The sequence below is a fragment of the Neovison vison genome, chromosome 9 (assembly GCF_020171115.1).
Source record: "Neovison vison isolate M4711 chromosome 9, ASM_NN_V1, whole genome shotgun sequence".
NCBI classification, from domain to species: Eukaryota; Metazoa; Chordata; class Mammalia; order Carnivora; family Mustelidae; genus Neogale; species Neogale vison.
This window is the reverse complement of record NC_058099.1, coordinates 41,901,286-41,927,126: the sequence shown is the minus strand read 5'-3', so window position 1 is coordinate 41,927,126 and position 25,841 is coordinate 41,901,286. Positions and strand designations below refer to the sequence as shown.

At 38.9% G+C, this 25,841-nt stretch overlaps 1 protein-coding gene across 2 annotated transcripts in view; it reads right to left on the bottom strand.

Moving 5' to 3' along the window:
- Positions 1-25,841, bottom strand: part of LINGO2 (leucine rich repeat and Ig domain containing 2) — a 1,191,160-nt gene that overhangs the window by 336,964 nt on the left and 828,355 nt on the right. The window lies entirely within an intron of this gene.

Genomic DNA, 25,841 nt, shown 5'->3' with positions numbered 1-25,841 from the left:
TGATAATGCAATCCAGTCAAATCCAGCTCAAGACTTTGTTGGAACTAAGCATACCAAAACAGGAAACGATAAAGAGGTCGCTTGCATGGTCACTCTCTTAGACATCTGTGCAGCGAGTCACATCAAAAGATCATCAGCAAGTAATACACATATGCTGCATCCGTACAAGCAGCAACTGAGTGGAAACAAGTAACTGTCTCTTCATCTCACCAGGATTCCCACATCCTTTCAAGGTTCACTCATTAATACCAGGCTACGACTGGACTAATTTGCTTCACGGCTGGAACAACAAAGATTCCAAGCACTTCTACCCTCATAAACACGTAACAGAGACAAAGGAAGGGATTGAATTTCTTTATTTCTCCGGACACCATACATTGAGTCAGAACTCTGCATTGCAAATGAGCACTTGAAAAAGTTCGGTGCGGGGCATGAACGTCAAGTTGTACACAGACTTCTATTTACATTGTTGATTTATTCATGAACATGTATCCTACTGTTGTTTAATCTCCAAATTCTTTTGTGAAGGAGAAAATTAATGTTTACAAAGTGTGGCCTGTGTTCGTCTTGGTAGAAGTCTCACTCTCACAATACCATGGAGGTCACTTTGACCAACTGTGAAGAGGTGAAAGACATAGGGCTCACAACAATCGGCAGTAGAATAAGACGTTTGTTTGGTTGGAGCTGGAAGTTCATGCTTTTCTAAAACTATAGTCAAAATGATTTGTTCAGATAACTAGCTCCAAAGGGGAAAAGACTTACTGTCCCACAGATGGGATTCTCCCTGGCATTATTGGTCATGTGGTATTTAATTAGTAGGTGTGACCCACAAAAGATATCTCAACATCTGAAAATTTGTGGTCATAAGAAGATACTTTTGGAAATGTTCATGTTATTAAAAGTGGCAATAATAATAAAATCACCACTTCCTGAATGTTTTCTCTAGGCCAGGCACTGTTCCAAGCAGATGTTTAAGAAACATTATTTCATTTAATCTTCATAACAACCCTTATGATGTTCCACCTTTTATGAATTAAAAACTGAAGCTTAGAGAAGTACAGCCACTTGTCCTACTCATGCGGTCAGTGTGTGGAGAGAGTAGTAACCTTAGAATCAAGGGCTGACTTAAAAGCTTGTTTCCTCAGTTAACAATTTAAAAGTCCTTACAGTGAGTGACAACTTACCTGTTACACTGTACCTGTTATCACTGTTACTTAGTGATTCCTACATTAGGAATCACTAGGAAGTTAACAACTGCCCAACAAGCAGAAATGGAAGAAACTTTTAAAGCAAGAGTCAGGAGTTCCAGGTGAATTAAAACGTAACGTAACACAACATGTAGTGGGGAAATTATGGCGTCCATATAAATTTCAAAAGTAAGAAGGATGGCCAACCATATTCACTGACTTGTGTGGTCTTCTTCTCCTTCCGTTTCAAAGCCAGAAATGGTCGGATGAGTCCCTCACCGGCTTGAAATCTTCCCCCACTTCTTCTATCTCATCTCTCTTTACTAAAGCCAAGAAAGGTTCTCCCTTCTGAAGGATTCATATGATTATATTGGACCCTGCCCATTGGATCCAGGGAAATCTCTCCATCTCTTTGTAATCTTAATCTTCTCTGTAGAATTGCTCTGACAAGTAAGGCAAATTGCTCAGAGGTTCCAGGGATTAGGGTAGAGACATCCACAAGGGATAAGAGTGGTGTCATTTTCTGCCCACTGCAATCCCTACTCAGCAACAGAACCAAGTAAACTACTGATATTTGCAACACAGATGAATCTCAAATTTACTATGCTAAATGAGAATGCTGTGAACTACATGATTCCACCTAATGATTGCAAAACTATAGAGATGGAAACAGATCAGTGATTTCCATCCACTGAGGATGAGAGAAAGGGACTGACTACAAAGAAGCTCAAGGCAAATTTTTCAAGAGAAACACTTTATATTTTTCTTGTGATGCAGTTAAATTACTACATGCTTTTGTCAAAATTCATATAACTGAACTCCAGAAGGAATGAATTTTACTGTGTGTAAACTATGGCATTAAAACTGATTTTAAAGAGAAAAGAAAAAAAATACTAGTAGCTCATTGAGTCCCCTTGGATCTCAAGATGCTAAAATCAGATGGCAGCCTTCTTAATATGGTGAGACTATGTCCCTAACTTTCTGAGACTTTCCTGATTTCAAATATTTTCTTGAATGTTTCCTGATTTCAAATCAGCTTTCTGATTTCAAACATTGCTTCTGTGGAGCTCCAAATATGTCAATATTTTAGTGGGCCAAATACATTCCTTATATCCAGGAAAAATCCCTTCACATATCAATTGTTTCGGTTTTGGACTAGAAATATAATTACTATCATTCTCAAAGGTCACATAACCTATTTCCATCATTTTAAAGAAGAAGAAGGCAGTGAGATTGAGCAATTTGCTTGAGGTCACATATCTCATTAGTATGAGAGCCAGAAGTAGAATTCAGGTCTCCCAGCTTCAGTCCAATACTCCATCAGTGAACTGAAGGATTCCTACAAGTCTAAGGGAAACTATAATTGTTTCTGTCAATCCCTATATTTAAGCATTAATGAGACACCTGTGCAACCACACATATTGTGAGCAGAGCTGGAGTTAGCACATATAATTGGAAACAATTTTAGCAATTACATTTACTTTTCCAGATGTGTATACTGCTCGTGGACCTTGGAGGAATGAAGTCATACAGCATTAGGTTTGGGAATTGATTAAGTAACCAGATAACTTTCAGTGTTGGCTTGCCAGTGTGCAAGGTTGGCAAGGTTGGGGAAGGTAACTTTGGCACAGAGCACAGAGATGGAAAAGGAGGAGGCAACGCTATATTGCATAGTTTATGAGGGGGGCCAGATCACTGTCTCTGTGAATGGCAGCTTCATTTCCTTCAAAAGATCTCTTCTCAAAGATTCAATTCAACAGAGGGTTCTCAAACCAGACTGAGAATGGGGTTTGTTTACCTGCCAAGTCCTTCGCACATCTGTTCCCCTTCTGTTTCTTTCTCGTTGTTAAAAAGCCCTGTTTCATCATGGCAGGACACTGAAACTCAGGGAGCACTTTCAGCTAGCTTCAAGTAACAGATTCTTATGGTACCAAATTATAGTATGATCTGATTGACAGCATAGATGATGAGATGTACTTTGTCTCGCAGCTGCCAATTGATGGCATAAAATACAGCTCATTTGATCACATTTCTTAGGATGAAAGAGTTTAGGTTGCTTTAATTTTTGTTACTTTAAAACAATTTTAATAATAAAAAATTCATGCATTTGCACTCATTCACACCCTTCTGCCACTCAAATTAAAACATTCACTTTGATTAAAGAAATGCTTAATGAAAGTTGAACATGAGCTATTCCATGTGTTTGTTTATATCTGTCCTGAGAAAATACCCAAACAAATTTGCCTACTGAAATTTAAGAATTGAGAAGACTGAGATTTGCTTGAGAAGTGAAACCTTTGGCAAACATGTTGCCACAATAAGCTACAGAGACAAAATTCACCCCAAAAGTTCTAATATGTTATATGCAAAGAAAACAGACTGCTGAAAGCCAAGGAGAAACTACCTGGAAGACAGACTGAACCCAATTTGATGAAGACTGAAAGTCAGCAAGCCTGATTTTAAGTTCAGTTCTTTCATAAATCATAACCATTACTGAGGGCCTACTATATGCCAGGGAATTTACATACCCTATTAGTTAGGGCTTTGGTTGCAAGCAACTGAAACTGTCACTAGCTAAAGATAATGTGTTGGAAATATATTAGGAGCTTATTAAACTCCATGGGAAGGATAGAGAAGCAGATTTTGAAACAGGGAAGAGCTATGCCTAGTGCAAGGAAGTAGAAACTACGGAGAGTACCCGTACTCTGTACCCGTGTCTGTTCATTCAGCATGAACAGACACCAAACACTGTCAATTTCATTGTCAAGCTACCTCGTATTCAAATTGCAGAAGGGAATATACACTCAGTTTTCCTTAGGACCTGCCCTGGGTTGGGGGAAGGTCAGAGTTCACCCAGCAACACTGACCAAGGAAGAGGTATTTTCCTTGATAATATCAAGATAAAGAGATAATATCTAGGAATTGAAGTTGCTATTAGGATGAGGAATGGAATGATAGATGAAGAAAAAAATAACTATTTAAATCCAATGCATAAGCCTTTACACATCCACCAATGAGATTGACCGTAAATAAAACTAAATAACATCAAGGCAACAGCTTTCCATTCTACTGAGAGTAATCCAAATTACATACCTTAGTTTACTAAACCTCCTCTCTAATTTTGTCTAATAATATTCCCCTCTTCACACACTGATCCCGAGACATCCTGGGATTTTTTTTCTCTTCTTTAGACATATTGAGCTCATCTTAGTCTTGGGCCTCATTTGCCTGAAAAGTTTATCCTCCCTTACTTTTCTTGGATGAATCCTTCTTGACATTTAGATGTTGACTCAAATGTCCTCTCCTCAGAGAAGTCTTCCCTGATCACACAACTCAAAATTGACGAGTGACTTTCTATCATATCACACTATTTTTAGTCACTGCTTTGGAAAATATACTTACGGTTTCTTTTCCTTAACTAAATCCTGAGATTCCATGAAAATAGGGAATCTCTTCATATACTGGACAATTCCTGGACATAGCAGTCACCCAGAATATATTTATTAGATAAGCAATTCTCACAATAACCATAGGTAGTAGGCATTACTATCTCTATTTTATAGAAGAGGACCCTGAACTTAATAAAGATAAGAAATTTGCATGTTACAAATTTATGTACAGCATAATTCAAAGTCAGATATGTTTATCTGGATCCAAGGCCAGGATCTTAAATGCTGACATATATTGATCGTCTACCATTAGCTGTGTGACTTGAGATGAGTCACTAAACAGAACAATGCTTTCCAATTTTCTAGCAGCAGAATCTTTTTTTTCTCTCTCTGAATAAAATCATAGGTACAACCACAATAAGTTGTTCATTTCCTATGTTCAAAGATAGAATATTTACTTATTATGAAGTCAACCAATGACAGTAACAAGTTTGTCCCAACAAACATACATTTGAAGCATTTATTTTGGTTGTATAGGTTGAGAAAATCCAGATTTATGCCTCCAGGGAGCTTAAAAACTAATCTTCTTCAAACCTTATACTCCCTGATTGGAGATATTATAGGGAAAGCTTTAGTCCAATGGTGCCTGAAGGCCGTTAACCTAGAGACACATGCTCAGATAATGTGGGTCCCTAGCGAGCTAGTATTTGATGTATAACACTACTGAGAGAATGGGCTGCTTATTATTACGCCTTCTAAAATACAGTTTTTACCTGCTATCTATGGAAAGAAAATTTGTGGAATTCTTGAAACATCCTCAAAGAAATTACAATTTAAAATTGGTGGGTCTAATGTTACTCACAATTACTTATAATCTGTAGCCAATACTCCATGTCTTTTCATATAACTACATTCACTCTGATAAAAGAACACAAGAAGCATGCCACAAAGACCTGAAGTAGGCTTGAAATAAGCTGTAAATACTCAAAAGCAGCATCAAAGTGAATGTGCTTTCAGGGAACTATGGCAGAATAATGGACACAGGGCAGTAACCAGGTGCAATTAGTCACCATTATCTGCTTTAAAAAACAGAAGGCTAATAGCATTGTATTTCAGAATAAGAGGATGAGAAGGAATAATCAGAGGCATAATTTGTTGAAAAAAATGCTGATAGAAATAATTCTATAGCATTAAACATTTAAAAAATACACCTATAAGGCCTACCGCTAAAATACAAATAGGTGATAAAAGCAGAAAACTGAGTGATAGAATTGCTTTTCTGAGTATCTTCCTTCCTTTGCAGATTCCATAGAAAGTCACAAGAACTCATACAATCAAAAGCTTCAGTGTGATATACTGGGGAAAATATTTGTCTAAAAGGACAATGTTGGACAAAGCGGGGTTAATAAGTAGAGTCAGAAGGGATTAACAATAAAGCTGAGGAAGCCTAGGATTCAGAGCCCCTTGCTGGCAAGGGGACTATCAAGGACCCATTCCTAGTTTTTAAATAGCACCTTTTCATTCCTTTTCTTAATCAACTACCCATACCCCCAATTTCATAAGCTTCAGGCCTCACAAAACCTGTATCTGCCTCTGGTTTCAGTACTGGATTTTCCTAGCAAGAAAACCAGCTATGGGCATTGGTGTTAGTGTGACTATGGAGTCATGAGGGGATTTTCACAAGTCTCTTCCCCACTAGTGTCACTTCCCATTCTCCAGTCTGTTCTCTCTCTCAATCTTTCTCCTCTCTTCCTGACTCTGTTTCAATTTCTCTCTGTGGCTCTGCTTCTCAATCTCTCTTTCCCTTTTCTCATCCTTACCAAGACCTGACGTACCATCCCCCTCAGTTTACCTCTCAACTTTAGACAGAAAGTTTTTCCTGACAGTAAACCTGTGACCTTCCCTTTTTTTTTTTTTTTAAGAGCATTTACTTTAGACAACTTTGCAATTGTAAATTTCTTCTCTTCCCTTTTGAGATATACATTTTCCCAGGCTCTTCACAGTTTTATAGCTCAGGGAAATCTTTCTCAAGGGCCTGGGAGCCATTCCTTTGAAATGTAATCAGACTCCTATTTCCCAGTGTGTCCGTGGAGGGTAGGAGCTTACAAAGTACCACCGGCAAACACAGATGGCCTAATCACATTGACCAACCTTCTGTCTCATGGTCTCACTTTCCCACCAGCTCAGCCCAGGGCTTAAACACTCATCTATCTTTTGCTTCAGTGAGTCGAGATCAATCTCTCTCCCCTGTTCCAATAGTTCAGAATAAATTAATCTCTGCTGTCTGACTCTATCCAGTATAATTTTTCTTTGACAATATATGCATACAACCTATTTCTATATTGCTGTAGACAAAGCATTCAGTTCGAGTGCAACTCACTTTCTTTCCTCAGGGATTTTAACCTTTTTTTTCTATTCTCCCCGATTCTGAACTTCCTTTGTATGTCCACTTGAATCTTACTTTCTTTGACATTCCTACCTATAATAACTTGCACTTCTGAATCACTACACCTTGTTTGTTTTTTTGTATAACTTTCACAACAATTAGTAATTATTTGTTGTTTATCTGGTTTCTGCATTGGACTGTATAGGTCTCTACAGATCAGGGACTATATCTGAATTGTTCACTGTTTCTGGTTTTTTTTTTTTAAACTTTGTTTTTGTGGGTTGTTTTTTTTTTAACCTCAGAATCTTGCACAGTATCCTAACACATAGTACATACTAAATATTTGAAAAATCAATCCTTGAATAAAAGATTTCAACAGTAATTTTCTAATCCTAAATTATAGCTTCTGGGGTTCACAGACATGAGGAAGGTTCAGTATTCTCTGAGACTCACTTTGCATGGAATCAGCATATTATGTAATGTCTGTGGTAACTGTGGCATGTTGGCCATGTGGTTCAGTCCTGGGCACATAGATGCCATCAATGACAAAGGTACTAGGACCTCATTCAACTCTTCACAAGCCTTAGCCTTCTGCCTTCATTCCCATCCGCTGCTGACTGACTTCATAGTATGGCAGGCATACTGAAGTAGGCAGGCAAAAAGGCTTTCTAGAACGTGCTAGTGTGCCGCCTTGCCAGGCCAGGGGAAGGTACCAGGCTCAGTTGGAATGCTCCCTCAAGCTCATCTTGTGAGGTAGATGGAAAATCTCTCTTTCGTTTTTGTTTCCTTCCAAGCACAGTCCAACCCCACTTTTCCCTCAAGGGAAGGCCCTGAGTAGGGAGGATCTCTGTCCCAGAGTTTATTTAATAACTGCAGGCCATATAGCTCCCTTTACAGTCAAACTGGCAACTTTCCTCCCAGAATTTAATGTTTGTGTTTCAAAAATAGGAAGAAGTCCTCTTGCTTCTGTCATCCTTGTGGCAAGTCCACACTGATATTGGAGAAAGACAGGGTTTGTAATGCCATAAAATAATAGATTAATTTTAGTTCCACGTGGTAAAAATCTGCTGGCAGCTGTTCTATGAAAGCCATGATGACAATGACAATGCTGAAGTCACTAGGAAACAGGAAGAGTTATGTGACTGGACCACATGCATGCTTAGCAGCCAGGGTCCCCGTATTCCTCTCAAACTTCCTGACTGTGGACATATGCATCCAAAAGCACTCACCAGGAGACCAGCATAAATGTGAAGCAAGAAGAATCACAAGGGAGGAAGCTGAGGAAAGTGGAAAATCATACAGGGAATCCAGGGGAAATCGCTGAGAAAAACTCAATCGTTCATAGGATGTGTGACTGGAAGAAGACAATACTTCTCAGCCAAGCATTAAGAAAGCTTGAAGGGGTGCCTGGGCGGCTCAGTGGGTTAAGTCTCTGCCTTCGGCTCAGATCATGATCCCAGGGTCCCGGGATCGAGCCCTGCATTGGGCTCTCTGCTCGGCAGGGAGCCTGCTTTCCCCTCTCTCTGCCTGCCTCTCTGCCTACTTGTGATCTCTGCCTGTCAAATAAATAAATAAATAAATAAAATCTTTAAAAAAAAAAAAAAGAAAGCTTGGAGAAAGCGATTACTTGCCTTTGCCTTTGGATAAGAAGAGAATGGATGTTAACAAAGTAATAAAGTATCAAGAGAAGAAAAGACTCTCAGTGATATTATTTATGCCAATCATTATGGAAAAGGCCAATGTGTTTCCATAACTAGATCATAGTTGGGAAGCAAGGACAAAACTAGATAAATGGCAGAGAAAATATCTGAGATCCTTTCACAATCAAATGCAGACATTCAGAATCCTTGTGGAATATGTGATTCTTATCACTGAGGAGCTGGCTATTATTTTGAGAACCGGGGAAGGCAGGGAGGCATTTCTAGAGAGATTAGAAAAGGACAAAAAGGCATCTTTGGAAATGCAAAGAAGAAAAAAAAAAGCAAAATAAATAAATAAATAAATAAAACCACAAAAAACAAAAGACAAATCCAACCCCCACCCCAAATAAACAGGCATAGTGATGGCAATCATTTTTTTTAAAACATTTTTTTTAAGATTTTATTTATTTATTTGACAGACAGAAATCACAAGTAGGCAGAGAGGCAGGCAGAGAGAGAGGAGGAAGCAGGCTCCCTGCCAAGCAGAGAGCCCGATGCAGGACTCGATCCCAGGACCCTGAGATCGTGACCTGAGCTGAAGGCAGAGGCTTAACCCACTGAGCCACCCAGATGGCAATCATTTTAAAACGCTAACCTTAATTTCGGTGTTGGAAATGGCATTAAAACAAATCATTAAGAACTTTAAGGCACTAAGCAAAACATTAGGAAAATCATATTATGCCAGATCACTTTAATTTTCTTCATTAAGGAAGTGATGCAAAGTACATAGAGAATACCATATGCAATCCATCCGAATGCAAATAAGGTGTAGGGTTTTGCCAGTTAACTTTTAAGTAAGCTGAGAATACCATCTCAATATCACTTATTGATCGGATGACTAAGTGATAGGTAGGTAAGCCAAAGCAGGTAGGGAGGAAGGAAGGGAAGTAGACAGATAGATAGCCAAAGGTGGAAAGATTTGTTGCTGGACTACAAAAAATGATGAGAAATATTCCACTGAGATAAACACTGGTGCTATTTGACAAAACAGAACATCTAATACAAAACCCTTACCTTGTTGACATAGGTAGCCTGATTTATACCAGTTAGGGAATATTAATAAAATAAAATTAATGCCCTTTACTCCATCTTCTCAGGCTCTTATATTTATATATACATTTAGTACTACGCATTATCTCTTGCAAAATCATTCCCCAAATACTTTTTTGGTGTCTCACTCATGCTTACAAATATTTTCCCATATTTCTTTGTTCTAGCCACTTTCTGTCACAAGTTTCAAGGGCTCGAAACTTGAAACCCAGTTCCCAACTGCCGAAGTAGCCCAGACTTTCTTATAGTTTTATTTGTACTCAGGTCATTCATTCTAGCTCTGTCCAAAATGGGGAATCTTCCTCCTGTGGCAATTCTCTTTCCCCTGTAACAATTTTCCCCTGAGGTATACGGCACAGTTCCTTATTCTTCTACATCTCACAAAGATCTTCTGGAAAGCAGTCTGTTTTGCTTCTTACTGAACCTCCTTCTCTTTACTGGGCTCAGACTTGGCATGGGCCTGAGGAAGTGGCAAATACCATTCCTTCTCTTCAGCCAAGCCATTATCTCCCGCCTCTATGCAGAAGTTTTGGCTCTTTTCCCATTCAAAATTCTCATGCTAATTTCCTCATGGTACAAGACATACTTGAATCAGAGCTTGGGTTCAAGCCCGGGCATCCCAGCACGCACAAAGGTTCTATACCATTGCACTGTTGCTCTCTCTGACTGGAATGGCTTCCTCTCCTACCTTCCTTTTTCTCCCTTAATTTCCACGGCCACCACTACCATCCACACATTCCTTGTCCAGCTAATTCTAGCTTGTCCTTTAAGACTTCACAGAGACAGGACTTTCCAGAGTTAGATACCCCTTCTCTGTGGCAACGGTTAACACGTTATGTACACAACCATTAAAGAACCAACTGTTATTGTTGGCTATGTATTTAGCTCTTCCACTAAACAGTCATATTTCTAATTTTAAAAATAGTGTTCATCAGGGTACCTGGTGGGTTCAGTTGGTGATTTCGGCTCAGGTCATATTACAGGGTTAATGAGATCAAACCTCGTCTTGGGTTCCACCCTGGGTATGGAGCCTGCTTAGGATTCTCACTCACTCTCCCTCTGCCCCTCATCCTCCCCTCTTTAAAAATTAAAAAATAAGGGCACCTGGGTGGCTCAGTGGGTTAAAGCCTCTGCCTTCAGCTCAGGTCATGATCTCAGGGTCTTGGGATCGAGCCCTGCATCGGGTTCTCTGCTCAGCAGAGAGCCTGTCTCTCCCTCTCTCACTCTTTGCCTGCCTCTCTGCCTACTTGTGATTTCTGTCGATCAAATAAATAAATAAAATCTTTAAAAAATAAAAATAAATTAGAATAGTGTTTATTAATTTTTTTAGTGTGCTACGGTCTGAATTTTGTCCTGCTCCCCAAATTTCTATGTTGAAGCCCCAACTCCCCCTGCTCTGTCATTTGGAAATGAGGTCTTTGGGGAGGTAGAGTTGACTCTTAACAACATGGACTTGAACTGTGGGGATCCACTTATAAACAGATTTTTTTTTTTCATAAATATAATATGGCACTATAAATATATTTTTCTCTTCCTTATGATTTTCTTAATATTTCATTTTCTCTAGCTTACTTTATTATAACAATACAGTATATTATACATAAAGCATGCAAAATATGTGTAAATTAATTACCTTCCAGTCAACAGGAGGCTATTAAGTACTTCAATTTTGGGGCAGTCAAGAGTTACAAGTGCATTTTCAACGGTGCAAGGTTGGGAGGTGATTTAGCACCTTTAACCTTAGCATTGTTCAAGGGTTAGACTAGGTTATGAGGGTGAAGCTTGATTTCTCTCTATATATATACACACACACACAGAAGAGGTCATGTGAGCACACAGTGAGATGACAGCCAAGAGAAGAGACCTCAGAATGAAAATTTCCTCGTAAGCACACAGTGAGATGACAAGCCAAGAGAAGAAACCTCAGAATGAAAATTTCCTCATAAGCACCTTATCTTGGACTTTCCAGCCTCCAGAACTGTGGAAGATAAATTTCTTGTTTTTAAGTCACCTAAGCCATGGTATTTTACTACTGCAACATGGGTTGACTAAGCAGTTTTGTTAGGTTTACAGAAAAAATGAGCAAAAAGTAGATTTCCCAAATAGCCCCTTATCACTTCTCCACGAGTCCTTTATTATTAACATCACACATTATTATAGTACATTTGTTAGCACTGATGAGCCAATATTGATAAATTATTATTAGAAAGTCATTTTTAAGAATCTCCATCTCCTAAGTCCCTAGGGATGTGCCTGATATATCGTAGGTGCTCACTAATTATTTGTTAAAATAATGAAAAATTAAAAGAACAAACAATTGGTTCAACAAATGTTGGCTCTGAAACACACAGTTCAGCTAAAATAGGATCTATCATTACCAGTTGTGGATTATCTTGCCTCTGTCACGACTCCAGATGCAATGGGCAGATAGATTACAGCATCTCTTCACATTCTCTTACAGACTAGGCGCTCTGTAGTATAGTCTTTTCCCACCTTTGCCTTCAAAGACATGTGGTATTCAAAATTTACCTAATCGTTACAATACCGAGAGCACATTTGGGACTAGAGAATGATTCTGGTAATCTGGAAATATGAACCCTCGTATTTCATCAATTCTATCAGACTCATTTAAAAACAGATTTTTCAAGGAGCATCCAGATCTGGTAAGCTCCTGCTCTTGCCTATAATCTCTTTTTCAATAACTCTTCCTCTTACTACCCCCAACTCCTACTTAAGACTCAACTGAATATTTTTATTCTGTCAGTGTTGCCCTCCCACTGCTCCCCAAATTGGTCATGGGCCCAGAGATAAGTAAAGGATTTCTTCTTTGTCAGAGATGGCAAACCCAGGCTTCCTCCTAAGCACAAGGGTAGGAGTGACGGTAAGCATTACAGACTGACTGCGACAGTTATTTCTGGAAAGATCTCGAAGAACCTCTGCTAACACATTTTTAAACATTCAAGACTCTACAGGGACATTTTACTTGATAAAAGCACAGAGCCCTGAACACAGTAAGGAACTCTTAAATAATTATTGTTGACTGGGTCACTTTGAAATATAATCTGAGTAGTACTATAGCACTACTCTTTCTTAGAAGGGTTTTGTTTTTGTTTTTGTTTTTGTTTTTGTTTTGAAGGAAGCAAGATATACAAGAATCCCAGCACTTAGCGATGGTATCAAAATGTGGGTTTTCCCACTGATAAAAATATTTCTAAAATTTAAGAAGTTACCAAATGGGATGGCTTTTTAGAATTGTATCAATACAATGTAAAAGAATATTGTAATTAGCAGTCTTCCACAAAGGCTAATGAAATAAATCTTAAAGAGTAGTCCTCCATAATACAACGGATAACTAGATAACAGAGTTCTTTCTTGACACTGAAATAATGTAGGATTCAGAGCTATACTCTAAGGCAAGCTCCCTTTTCTTTCTTTAATTCTTGTCAGGTTTTCACTGTCAGTTTTTATAGTTTTAGGAAAGATGGAAAATGCTGAGAAACAAAATGGAAGCTGTTATGTTAGGTAAGACTAAACAGATTTTATTATTTTAGGCCTTTCTAGAGCTTGTAATAGGCTAAGGTAACTCCATTATCTGACAGGGAGTTTACTATGCATTCTAATCACGCCTTGACCACAACACTGTTTTTGAAGGATACAAGTTTACATCTTGAGGAACAGTGGCAATAAAATTAAGCATAATGAAACAGCTTTTCCTTTACCATGTACTGAGTCAGTGCTAGGACTAAGATGCTGGGACTTCCTTACATTTTGGGCCCTAGATGACTACTTGGTCTCACCCTAGTCTGGTCCTGCCCTGTTATGTCTCTGGACCTTAAAGCCACTGGTCCGAGATCATATCCCGGGGCTGGGTACTAGGGCCTAGGTCATGCACTGGGTCATGCACCCAGGGGTGCACAAGCTACTCTCCCCCTTCCTCTCCTTCAGTAAAAAAAATTCCTTATCTTTGAATTGGGTTTTATAATTTTCAAAGTACTTTCAAAAACAAACAGTCTCTTTCAAAGAGTAGTAAATCACACAAAAACCTGTGCAGGAATGTTTATAGCAGACTTATTTCTAACTACCAAAACTTGGAAGCAATCAAAGTATCCTTCAGCAGGTAAAATGTTATATAAACTGTGGTACATCAAGACTATGGAATCTTACTCAGTGCTAAAAGAGAAACAAGCCAGTAGATCATCAAAAGACAGAGAAGATCCTTACATGCATATTACCAAGTGAGAGACACCAATCTGAGAAGGCTACATAATCCATGATTCCCACTATACAACATTCTGGAAAAGCCAAACTTATGGTGAGAGTAGAAAAGATCAGTCCTCTCCAGGGGTTGGGGAGAGGGAGGAGGGTTGAGTGGGCAGAGCACGGAGGATTTGGGGGCAGTGAAACTACTCTGTATGATACCATAGTCACAGATACATGTCTTTTTTTTTAAAAGATTTTATTTATTTATTTGACAGACAGAGATCACAAGTAGGCAGAGAGGCAGGCAGAGAGAGAGGAGGAAGCAGACTCCCTGCTGAGCAGAGAGCTCAATGTGGGCTCCCAGGATGCTGGGATCATGACCCAAGCCAAAGGCAGAGGCTTTAACCCAATGAGCCACCCAGGCGCCCCCAGATACATGTCATTATACATTTTGTCTAAACTAACAGATGTACAATGCCAAGAATGAATCCAGAGGTAAATTAGGGACTTTGGGTGATCATGATGTGGCAGTGTAGATTCATCAGTTGTAACAAATGTAACCACTCTGATGGGTATGTTCATAATGGGGTAAGTTGTACATGTGTGGGGGTGGAAAGTATATGGGAAATCTCTGTACTTCCTTCTCAATTTTGGAATGAATACAAAACTACTCAAAAAAAAAAAATAAAGTCTTTAAAAAGATACTAGCCAGTATGTTGGAAAATGTTAATTAATATTACTCAAGTAAAGTAATGAATTAGAGTATCTTTGTCTTGCTAATGAGGAAAGAGGGATTTACACCCTAAGGATCTGGCAACAGTTACCTGGCCAGTAGGTTGCTACCAAGCCTGGGGTTATAGTTTCTAGTTCAATCCACTACAAGAGTTTTCTCTTCAAACTGTACCTGGCCTGTAATTTACATTTACACCTCTCTGGAGGTGACAACAAAACACATCTTCAGTGGTTTAGAAATCTCACAAGGGTACTTCTCAAGTCATCTTACTGTGGTACGATCTAAATGGGCCCGGCTGAAATGAGATACAAATTAAGTTACTGCAGGGAAGTGGGATAGGGGAAAAGTTTAGTAACGGCCAACCTCAAGATGGAGATATGTTCTTATTAAAATCGGACTGTTTTCTTCCATCTCAAGAGGATAAAACAAAAGGAAATGAATGGATTTTGATGGAAGCAAGCTTTGGTTAGTCATAAGGACCTGGATCATATCAGGGAGAATATTTAAATCCCCAAAGCGGTAGTGCAGGGAAACCTGTGAAACTGGCCCAGGAAAGGTCCCTAGGGCCTGAATTGTGGAGGCAGCCCTGAGGGCAGGGCTGACTCAGTGACTTCCTGTCTTCTAGCTGTGTGAGCTGGTGATCGAACATAATCAGAAGAGATGCGGATCAGGTAGCTGTCCTCAGCCTTGAAATGTAAGGCTAGTTGTTCTAACAGGAAAATGAAAATGTTATGATTCAGAGATATTTATCTTTAATGGGTGCAGTTTTGCTGATCAGAATCCAGCTGGTTTCTTCAAAAATCATCTGGTGGAAAGTGGAGGCCCATCTACAGGAAACGTTAACAATATCAGCTTTCTAACAAGTCATGAGTCATACAAAAACAGGAGTGATTAAGTTAGGCAAGCATCGTGGCCATGTCTTTGTGTTTTAACAATTGAAGGCAAATTCTTTTATTTTGGAAGACAAGTGATTAAACCAGAAGAATCATTGATCCCATTAAAAATACCTACAGCTGCTCTAAAGCTCCTTTAAAAGAAAGAGACCTTGCAGGGTAAGGGTAATGGAGGTCAGTCAGCAATTCTGCAAGGACACCAGAGACTTCAAAAGGGCAGTTTTGTTTAAGGTTAAGCTAGGTGGGAGGCCAAGGCACATTCAGATGTAAAATACTAAGACATTTAGGACTGTCTGGCAAAGTCTGGCCACAATGCTAACATGATGGAGATGATTAGAGCGAATTTTTTTTTCCTTCTAATCCAATACTAACCCACTCCCCGTTTGCAAAGTACATCAAATGAAAGATGTACATTACTATTCAGGAAATTAAACTAAATTGAAAACCAGCCAATTCTCAAGTGTACATATTAAGGCTATGATGTACTCTAAGGATATTGTTAATGAACCTTCAAAATGTAATCATGTCAGGACCTTGCCATATCTTTTGGTTTATGCATACATAGTTCTTTAAAACCCACACAGATACTACGTAAGACATTCTAAAAGGGTATCATCCTCACTTCAAATTATTTAAAAAGTGTACATGAGTAGACATCTCTTAGTGCATTCAACATTGTGTCCATTTGAAAAGAACAAAGGAAATGAAAATATTGCTTACAAACGGCCTTATTATATAATCTTTTCAACTCACGGTTTCACAAAAGAAAGGGAGCCGTAAATTTGGAGCACAGTAACATTAGCAAAATTATCAAGAATTTATCTAATGTTGATTTATATTTCAGATTTGAAGACACGAAGATATGATTATAGGCTTCCCCTTGCGCTGCAGGATTTGCTTTTTTGCAAAAGCAGGAGCTGCTTCTGCCCTGAAGCTTTGTCTGAACACAAAGTAACAGTGTTAGGTTACTTTACCTAGGTGATGGATATTACAAATACATATATATTAAGTATCACAAGAAATTAGATGGAGTTTAAGAAAGAGGATCACCTGAGAGTTTCCAATCTTTGCAAGAAAATAAGCCCTCCCCAAGAAGCCCCCCAAAATTGAAAAAAAGATAGTATGAGTGAATAACCTCTATATTTACAATCTCTATTTCTATTTATTCAGATGGAGACTTTGCAAACTAGACCAACTATAAAATAAATACTACTCAACCAACTATAATGTACATTTTTTTCAACTGGGAAGTAGTTAACAAATTTAATTGGAAAAATACCCACACATACAGTTCAATAGTACATGTTGATTTATCAAAACTTATTTATTTGAACTCCGTGCTTACTTTCTCAACTACAAAGCAGGATAATAATGGTATCTACCACATGGAGTTTTGTAAGGATAAATGAGTTACTAGTGATACGGCTTTTATATGCGATGCCTGGTATATAGTATGTTTTAAATAAATGTTAGCCTTAGGGAATAGGCTTCTGGTGGAGCTGAGAGGTACAACTGTTGATGAGGACACCTGTGAAATATCTGTGCCTGGCTTTCTGGAAGCATGAAGATGAGGTGAACCTCAAATGTATGGCTTAAAGTGCCCCAAGGAGCTGGACTTTCTCCTCCTATGCCCCAGGTAAAGGGAGCACCATGATCATGAACCTGAAAGATGCCTGAGGACTGAGACAGTGAGTTTCATGATGGTATCCAGAGAGATATGAAAGAACCCCCCTGAGGCCTTAGTACTGCTGAAAACACCAGAATTCAGGCACAAAGACAGAGCAGGGTTGGTGCAGGGTTGGTGGGGAAGCACCAGAATGACTGAGCCAAAATTGCCTGACAAACCAATGAGATAAAGAACAGGAGTAGAAGTTAGTTTAGAGATAATAAAAAATGTGATATTTCTTGCCCACCCATGTTGGTGGAATTAGCTTCATATCTGCTAAAATCACACAGTTATTATTTTTTTATCATCCTCCTCTTTCTCTAGTGAGCTAGTAACTTTGATCTACACTCTGTAGGATTCCTGAGGCTGAGAATTATGCTTGGTCTAGGATGCAGAGCTGGTGTGACATTCCCAATACATGCCAAATGAAGGACAGAAATGACCAAAGTCTTAGCATTTAAGGCATCATTAAGTTCTATGAGTACACATGCTAAAGGAGTGCTTTCTTTCTTATCTAAGAGAAGAATGAATACAATGAGAAATGCACAAGAACCCTCAGGGCTCTGGGGGTGTAGCCCTAAGGCACTTACTTCATCCAAGACATTTCTTGGTTATCATCTGTTATGCATCAAAAATACACATGAATTTCACATTCTACTACACAAAATATTCATGCTGGTTTAATGTGAAAATAAAGTTCCTCCCACATATCTTCTATCCCCAGTTTTCAACTAAATCTAATGGTCTAGGTGGGGCACCTGGGTGGCTCAATCCTTTGAGTGTCTGACTCTTGGTTTCAGGTCAGGTCCTGATCTCATGGGTCATAGGATGGAGCCCCAATCTGCCTCTGCCCCTTCCCCGCTCCCATGCTTTCTCTCTGAAATAAATAAATAAATCTTTAAAAAAATTTTTTTAAAGTTCCCAAATAAAATCGATGTTCCAGGAGAATGTGTTTATCCTGTGGATTTGTTAACTGCCAGGCAGCTGGCTGTGGGGTTTCCTTTTATTTCCCTTTTATTTTTTTTTTAAAGTTTTCTTTTTCTTTTCTTTCTTTCTTTCTTTTTTTTTTTTTTTTTTAATTTTACTTAGTTAACATACAGTGCAATATTGGTTTGTGGAGTAGAATTCAATGGTTCATCACTTACATAAAACACCCAGTGTTCATCATGACAATACCCTCTTTAATACCCATCACCCATCTGGTCCATTCCCCACCCACATACCTCCATCAACCCTCAGTTTGTTCTCTATTGTTAGGAGTCCCTTATGGTTTGTTTCCTTCTCCCCTTTTATCCCCCCCTTTCCATATGTTCATTTGTCTTCCTTTTTACATTCTGCATAAAGTGAGATCATATGGTATTTACCTTTTCTGACTTAATTTGCTTAAAATAAAATACACTCTAGTTCCATCCACATCATTGCAAATGGCAAGATTTCATTCTTTTTGATGGCTGAGTAATATTCCATGATATATTTCTATATCTATATGGATATCTATATACGACCATTCATCAGTTGATGGACATTTGGGCTCTTTCCATAGTTTGGTTATTGTTGATAATGCTGCTATAAGCATCGGCATGCATGCAAACCTTAAAACTGTATTTTTGTATCCTTTGGGTAAATGCCTAGTAGTGTAATTAATTGCTGGATCATAGGGTGGGTTTATTTTTATTTATTTATTTATTTATTTATTTGACAGACAGAGATCACAAGTAGGCAGAGAGGCATGCAGAGAGAAGGGGGGAAGCAGGCTCCCCACTGAGCAGAGAGCCCGATGCGGGGCTTGATCCCAGGACACTGAGATCATGACCTGAGCCGAAGGCAGAGGCTTAACCACTGAGCCACCCAGGTGCCCCAGGGTGGGTTTATTTTTTACTATTTTTATTATTCTCTGGAGTGGCTGCACCAGTTTACATTACCACCAACAGTGTAAGAGAGTTCCCCTTTCTCTGCATCCTTGCCAATGCCTGTTGCTTCTTGTGATCTTAATTTTAGCCATTCTGACAGGTATGAGGAGGTAGCTCATTGTGGTTTTGATTTGTATTTCCCTGATGATGAGCGATGTTGAGCATCTTTTCACATGTCTGTTAGCCATCTGGATGTCTCCTTTGGAAAAGTCTCTATTCAGGTCTTCTACCCATTTCTTAACTGGATTATTTGTTTTTGGGATTTTGAGTTTGATGAGTTCTTTATAGATTTCAGATACTAACCCTTTATAAGATAATGTCATTTGCAAATATCTTCTCCCATTCTGTAGGCTTTTACTTTTGTCGATTGTTTCCTTTGGTGTACAAGAGCTTTTTTTCTGGACAAAGTCCCAAGAGTTCATTTTTGCTTTTGCTGCCCTTGCCTCTGGCAATAGGTCTAGAAAGAAGTTGCTGTAGCTGAGGTCAAAGACGTTGCTGCCCATATTCTCCTCTAGGATTTTGATGTTTTCCCATCTCACATTAAATTCTTTCTCTATTTTGAATTTATTTGTGTGTATGGTGTAAGAGAGTGATCCAGTTTAACTCTTCTGCATTTTGCTGCTGCGTTTACCCAAAACCATTTGTTGAAGAGATTGTCTCTTTTCCATCGGATAGTCTTCCTTGCTTTGTTGAAGATTAATTGACCATATAGTCGTGGGTCCAATTCTGGGTTCTCTATTCTATTCCATTGATCTATGTGTCTTTTGTGCCAGTACCATACTGTCTTGATGACCACAGCTTTGTAATATAGTTTGAAATCTGGAATCATGATGCCTCCAGTTTTGTTTTTCTTTTTCAGGATTGCTTTGGCTATCCAGGCCTTTTTTGGTTCCATACACATTTTAGGATTATTTGTTCTAGCTCTGTGAAAAATGCTGTTGCTATTTTGAAAGAAATTGCATTATATGTGTAGATTGCTTTGGGTAGTATAGACATTTTAACAATGTTTGTTCTTCCAATCCATGAGCATGGAATGCTTTTCCATTTCTCTGTGTCCTCTTTAACTTCTTTCATAAGGGTCCTATACTTTTAAGAGTACAGATCTTTTATCTCCTTAGGTATATTTATTCCTCGGTATCTTTTTATTTTTGGTGCAATTGCAAATGGAACTGATTCCTTGATATTTTTTTCTGCTGTTTCATTACTGGTGTATAGAAAAGCAACAGATTTCTGCATGTTGATCTTGTAACCTGCCACTTTGCTAAATTCATGTATTAGTTGTAGCAATATTTGGTGGAGTCTTTCAGGTTTTCTGCATAGAGTAACATGTCATCTGCAAATAGTGGCAGTTTCACTTCTTCCTTGCCGATTTGGATGCCTTTTATTTGTTTTTGTTGTCTGAGTGCTGAGGCTAAGAGTTTTAAAACTATATTAAATAGCAGTGGTGAGAGAGGACATACCTGTCTTGTTTCTGACTGTACAAGAAAGGCTCTCAGTTTTTCCCCATTGAGGATGATATTGGCTGTGGGTCTTTTATATGTGGACTTTATGATTTTGAGGTATGTTCTGTCTATCCCTACTTTGCTGAGGGTTTTTATCAAGAATGGATGCTATATTTGGACAAACGGTCTTTTCTGCATCTATTGACAGGATCACATGGTTCTTATCCTTTCTTTTTTATTAATGTAGTGTACCATATTGATTGATTTGTGAGTATTGAGCCGCCTATATAGCCCAGGAATATATTCCACTTGATCGTAGTGAATAATTCTTTTAATGTACTGTCAAATTCAATTTGCTAGTGTTTTACTGAGAATTTTTACAACCATGTTCATCAGGAATACTGGCCTGTAACTCTTTGTATTGGGGTTTCTGTCTGGCTTTGGAATCTAGGTAATGCTGGCTTTATAGAATGAGTTTAGGATTTTCCTTCTATTTCTGTTTTTTGGGACAGTTTGAGAAGAATAGGTATAACTCTTCTTTAAATGTGATAGAATTCCCCTGGGAAGTCATTTGGTCCAGGACTTTTTTTAGTTGGGAGATTTTTGGTTACTGATTCAAATTCAATTAAACTGGATCTGTTCACATTTTCTATATTTTCCTGTTTCAGTTTTGATAGTTTGTAAGTTTTTAGGTATTTGTCCATTTCTTTGAGGTTGCCCAATTTGTTAGCATATAATTTTTCATAGTATTATCTTATACTTGTATTTCTGTGGTATTGGTTGTGATCTCTCCTCTTTCATTAGTGATTTTATCTATTTGGGTCCTTTGTCCTTTCTTTTTGGTAAGTCTGGTTAGGGGGTTATCATTTTTATTAATTCTTTTGCTGAACCAGGTCTTAGTTTCATTGATCTGTTCTATTGTTTTTTGGTTTTTTCTATATTGTTTATTCTGCTCTAATTTTTATTATTTTCCTTCTGCTGGCTTTAGGCTTTATTTGCTCTTCTTTTCCTAGCTCCTTTAGGTGTAAGGTTAGATTGTATACTTGAGACTTTTCTCACTTCTTGAGGTAGGCCCGTATCGCAATATACTTCCCTCTTAAGGACCGTCTTTGCTGTATCCCAAAGGTTTTGGACTGTTGTGTTTTTTTTGTTTGTTTGTTTCATTTTCTTCATAAATTCTTTAAATTCTTCTTTAATTTCCTCCTGGTTAACCCATTCATTTTAAGTAGGATGTTTTTTAATGCCCATGTATTTGAGGTCTTTCTAATTTTTTTCTTGTGTTGAATTCAAGTTTCATAACATTGTGGTTTGAAACTATGCATTGTATGATCTCAATCTTTTATATTTGTCGAGGCCTGATTTATGACCCAGTATGAGATCTATTCTGGAGAATGTCCTATGTGCACTTGAAAAGAATTTGTGTTCTGTTGCTTTAGGATGAAATGTTCCGAATATATCTGTTAAGTCTATCCAGTCCCGAGTGTCATTCAAAGGCATTGTTTCCTTGTGGATTTTCTGCTTAGATGACCTATCCATTGCTGTAAGTGGGGTATTAAAGTCCCCTACTATTATTGTATTATTATCAATGTGTTTCTTTTATTATTAACTGATTTATGGATTTGGTTGCTCCCAAGTTGGGAGCATAAATATTTATAATTTCTAGATCTTCCTGATGGATAGACTCCTTAATTAAGATACAATACCCTTCTTCATCTCTTGTTACAGTGTTTGTTTTAAATTCTAACTTGTCTGATATAAGTATGGCTATTCTGGCTTTCTTTTTATGTCCATTAGCATGATAGATGGTTCTCCATCCCTTCACTTTCTTTTTTTTCTTTTTTCCTTTTTCTTTTCTTTTTCTTTTTCAAGATTTCATTATTTATCTTAGAGAGAATGAAAGACAGCAAGCTGGAGGAGGGTCAGAGGGAGAGAGAGACAAGCGGACTCAGAGCTGAGCACAGAGCCCAACATGGAGCTCGGTTCCAGGACCTTGAGATCATGACCTGAGCTGAAATCAAGAGCTGGACGCTCAACTGACTGAACCATCCAGATGCCCCATCCATTCCCCTCAGTATCAATCTGTAGGTGTCTTTAGGTCTAAAATGAGTGTCTTCTAGGCAGCAAAATAATGGGTCTTGTTTGTTTTATCCACTCTGATACTCTATGTCTTTTGACTGGAGCATTTAGTCCATTCACATTCAGAGTTAATTTAGCATCACTGTGTTACCTGTAGAGTTGGTTTTTCTTTAGATGTTCTCTGGTCCTTTCTAGTCTTTGCTGCTTTTGCTCTTTTTTCCCCATTTAAAGAGTCCCCTTATTTCTTTCAGGGCTGGTTTAGTGATCAGGAACACCATTAGTTTTTGTTTGTCTGGAAACTCTTTATCTTTCCTATTCTGAATGACAGCCTTGCTAGACAAAGTATTCTTGGCTGTATATTTTGCCCATTCAGCCTGTTGAATATATCCTGCCTCTTTTTACTGGCCTTCCAAGTTTCTATGGACAGATCTACTGTGAATCTGATCTGTTTCTCTGGTAGGTTAAGGACTTTTTTCCCCTTGCTGTTTTCAGGATGCTTTCTTTATGTGTTTTGTGAATTTGACTATGATATGCCTTAGTGATGGTCATTTTTTGTTAAATTTAATGGGAATTCTCTGTGTTTCTTGGATTTTGATGCCTATATCCTTCCCCTGATTAGGGAAATTTCCAGCTATAATTTCCTTAAATGAACATTCTGCTCCTTTTTCGCTCTCTTCATCTTCTGGGACTCCTGTTATACAAATATTATTCTGTTTTAATAAGTTGTTCAGGGGTGCCTGAGGGTCTACCTTTGGCTCAGGTCATGATCCCAGGGTCCTGGGATCTATCTCCACATTGGGCTCCCTGCTTGGTAGGAGACCTGCTTCTCCCTCTCCCACTCCCACTGCTTGTGTTCCCTCTCTTGCTGTCTCTCTCTCTGCGTCAAATAAATTAGTTAAAAAATAATAATAAGGAGGAGTCAAGATGGCGGAGAAGTAGCAGGCTGAGACTACTTCAGCTAGCTGGAGATCGGCTAGATAGCTTATCTAAAGATTGCAAACACCTGCAAATCCATCGGCAGATCGAAGAGAAGAAGAACAGCAATTCTAAAAACAGAAAAACAACCACTTTCTGAAAGGTAGGACTGGCGGAGAAGTGAATCCAAAGTGACGGGAAGATAGACCCTGGGGGGAGGGGCCGGCTCCCGGCAAGCAGCGGAGCAACGGAGCACAAAATCAGGACTTTTAAAAGTCTGTTCCGCTGAGGGACATCGCTCCAAAGGCTAAACCGGGGCGAAGCCCACGCGGGGGCAGTGTGGCCTCAGGTCCCAGGGTCACAGAAGAATCGGGGGTGTCTGAGTGTCACAGAGCTTACAGGTATTAGAACGGGGAAGGTGGCTACAGAGACAGAGCCGACAGTAAGCTCACAGCTCGGGGTTACCTTGAACCGGTCGCAGGCTCGGTGAGCTCGGAGCACGGCCAGAGGTCAGGCAGACGGGAGTTACTGGGCGCTGTTCTCTGAGGGCGCACTGAGGAGTGGGGCCCCGGGCTCTAGGCTCCTCCAGGCCAGAGACCAGGAGGCCGCCGTTTGTATTCCCGTCCTCCGGAACTCTACGGAAAGCGCTCAGGGAACAAAAGCTCCTGAAAGCAAACCCGAGCGGATTACTCAGCCCGGCCCCGGGTAAGGGCGGTGCAATTCCGCCTGGGGCAAAGACACTTGAGAATCACTACACCAGACCCCTCCCCCAGAAGATCAACAAGAAATCCAGCCAAGACCAAGTTCACCTACCAAGGAGTGCGGTTTCAATACCAAGGAGAGCAGCAGAATTCCAGAGGAGGAGAAAGCAAAGCACGGAACTCATGGCTTTCTCCCTGTGGTTTTTTAGTCTTGCAGTCAATTTAAATTTTTTCTTTTTCATTTTTTTCTCTTCTTCTGCTAAAATTTTTTTTAACTTTTACCCTTTTCTTTTTTAACACTTTTAACTACTTTATCTAATATATGTATTTTTTCTTTTTTATACTTTTCTTTATTCATTTTCTTTTTTAAATTGTTTTCTTTTTTTTCTTTCTTTCTTTTTTGAACCTCTTTTTACCCCCTTTCTCCCCCCTCACGATTTGGGATCTCTTCTGATTTGATTAAAGCATATTTTCCTGGGGTTGTTGCCACCCTTTTAGTATTTTACTTGCTCCTTCATATACTCATCTGGACAAAATGACAAGGCGGAAAAATTCACCACAAAAAAAAAGAACAAGAGGCAGTACCGAAGGCTAGGGACCTAATCAATACAGACATTGGTAATATGTCAGATCTAGAGTTCAGAATGACAATTCTCAAGGTTCTAGCCGGGCTTGAAAAAGGCATGGAAGATATTAGAGAAACCCTCTCCGGAGATATAAAAACCCTTTCTGGAGAAATAAAAGAACTAAAATCTAACCAAGTTGAAATCAAAAAAGCTATTAATGAGGTGCAATCAAAAATGGAGGCTCTCCCTGCTAGGATAAATGAGGCAGAAGAAAGAATTAGCGATATAGAAGACCAAATGACAGAGAATAAAGAAGCTGAGCAAAAGAAGGACAAACAGCTACTGGACCATGAGGGGAGAATTCGAGAGATAAGTGACACCATAAGATGAAACAACATTAGAATAATTGGGATTCCAGAAGAAGAAGAAAGAGAGAGGGGAGCAGAAGGTATACTGGAGAGAATTATTGGGGAGAATTTCCCCAATATGGCAAAGGGAACGAGCATCAAAATTCAGGAAGTTCAGAGAACGCCCCTCAAAATCAATAAGAATAGGCCCACACCACGTCACCTAATAGTAAAATTTACAAGTCTTAGTGACAAAGAGAAAATCCTGAAAGCAGCCCGGGAAATGAAGTCTGTAACATACAATGGTAAAAATATTAGATTGGCAGCTAACTGATCCACAGATACCTGGCAGGCCAGAAAGAGCTGGCATGATATTTTCAGAGCACAAAACAAGAAAAACATGCAGCCAAGAATACTATATCCAGCTAGGCTATCATTGAAAATAGAAGGAGAGATTAAAAGCTTCCAGGACAAACAAAAACTGAAAGAATTTGCAAACACCAAACCAGCTCTACAGGAAATATTGAAAGGGGTCCTGTAAGGAAAGAGAGAGCCTACAAGTGATAGATCAGAAAGGAACGAGACCAAATACAGTAACAGTCACCTTACAGGCAATACAATGGCACTAAATTCATATCTCTCAATAGTTACCCTGAATGTTAATGGGCTAAATGCCCCAA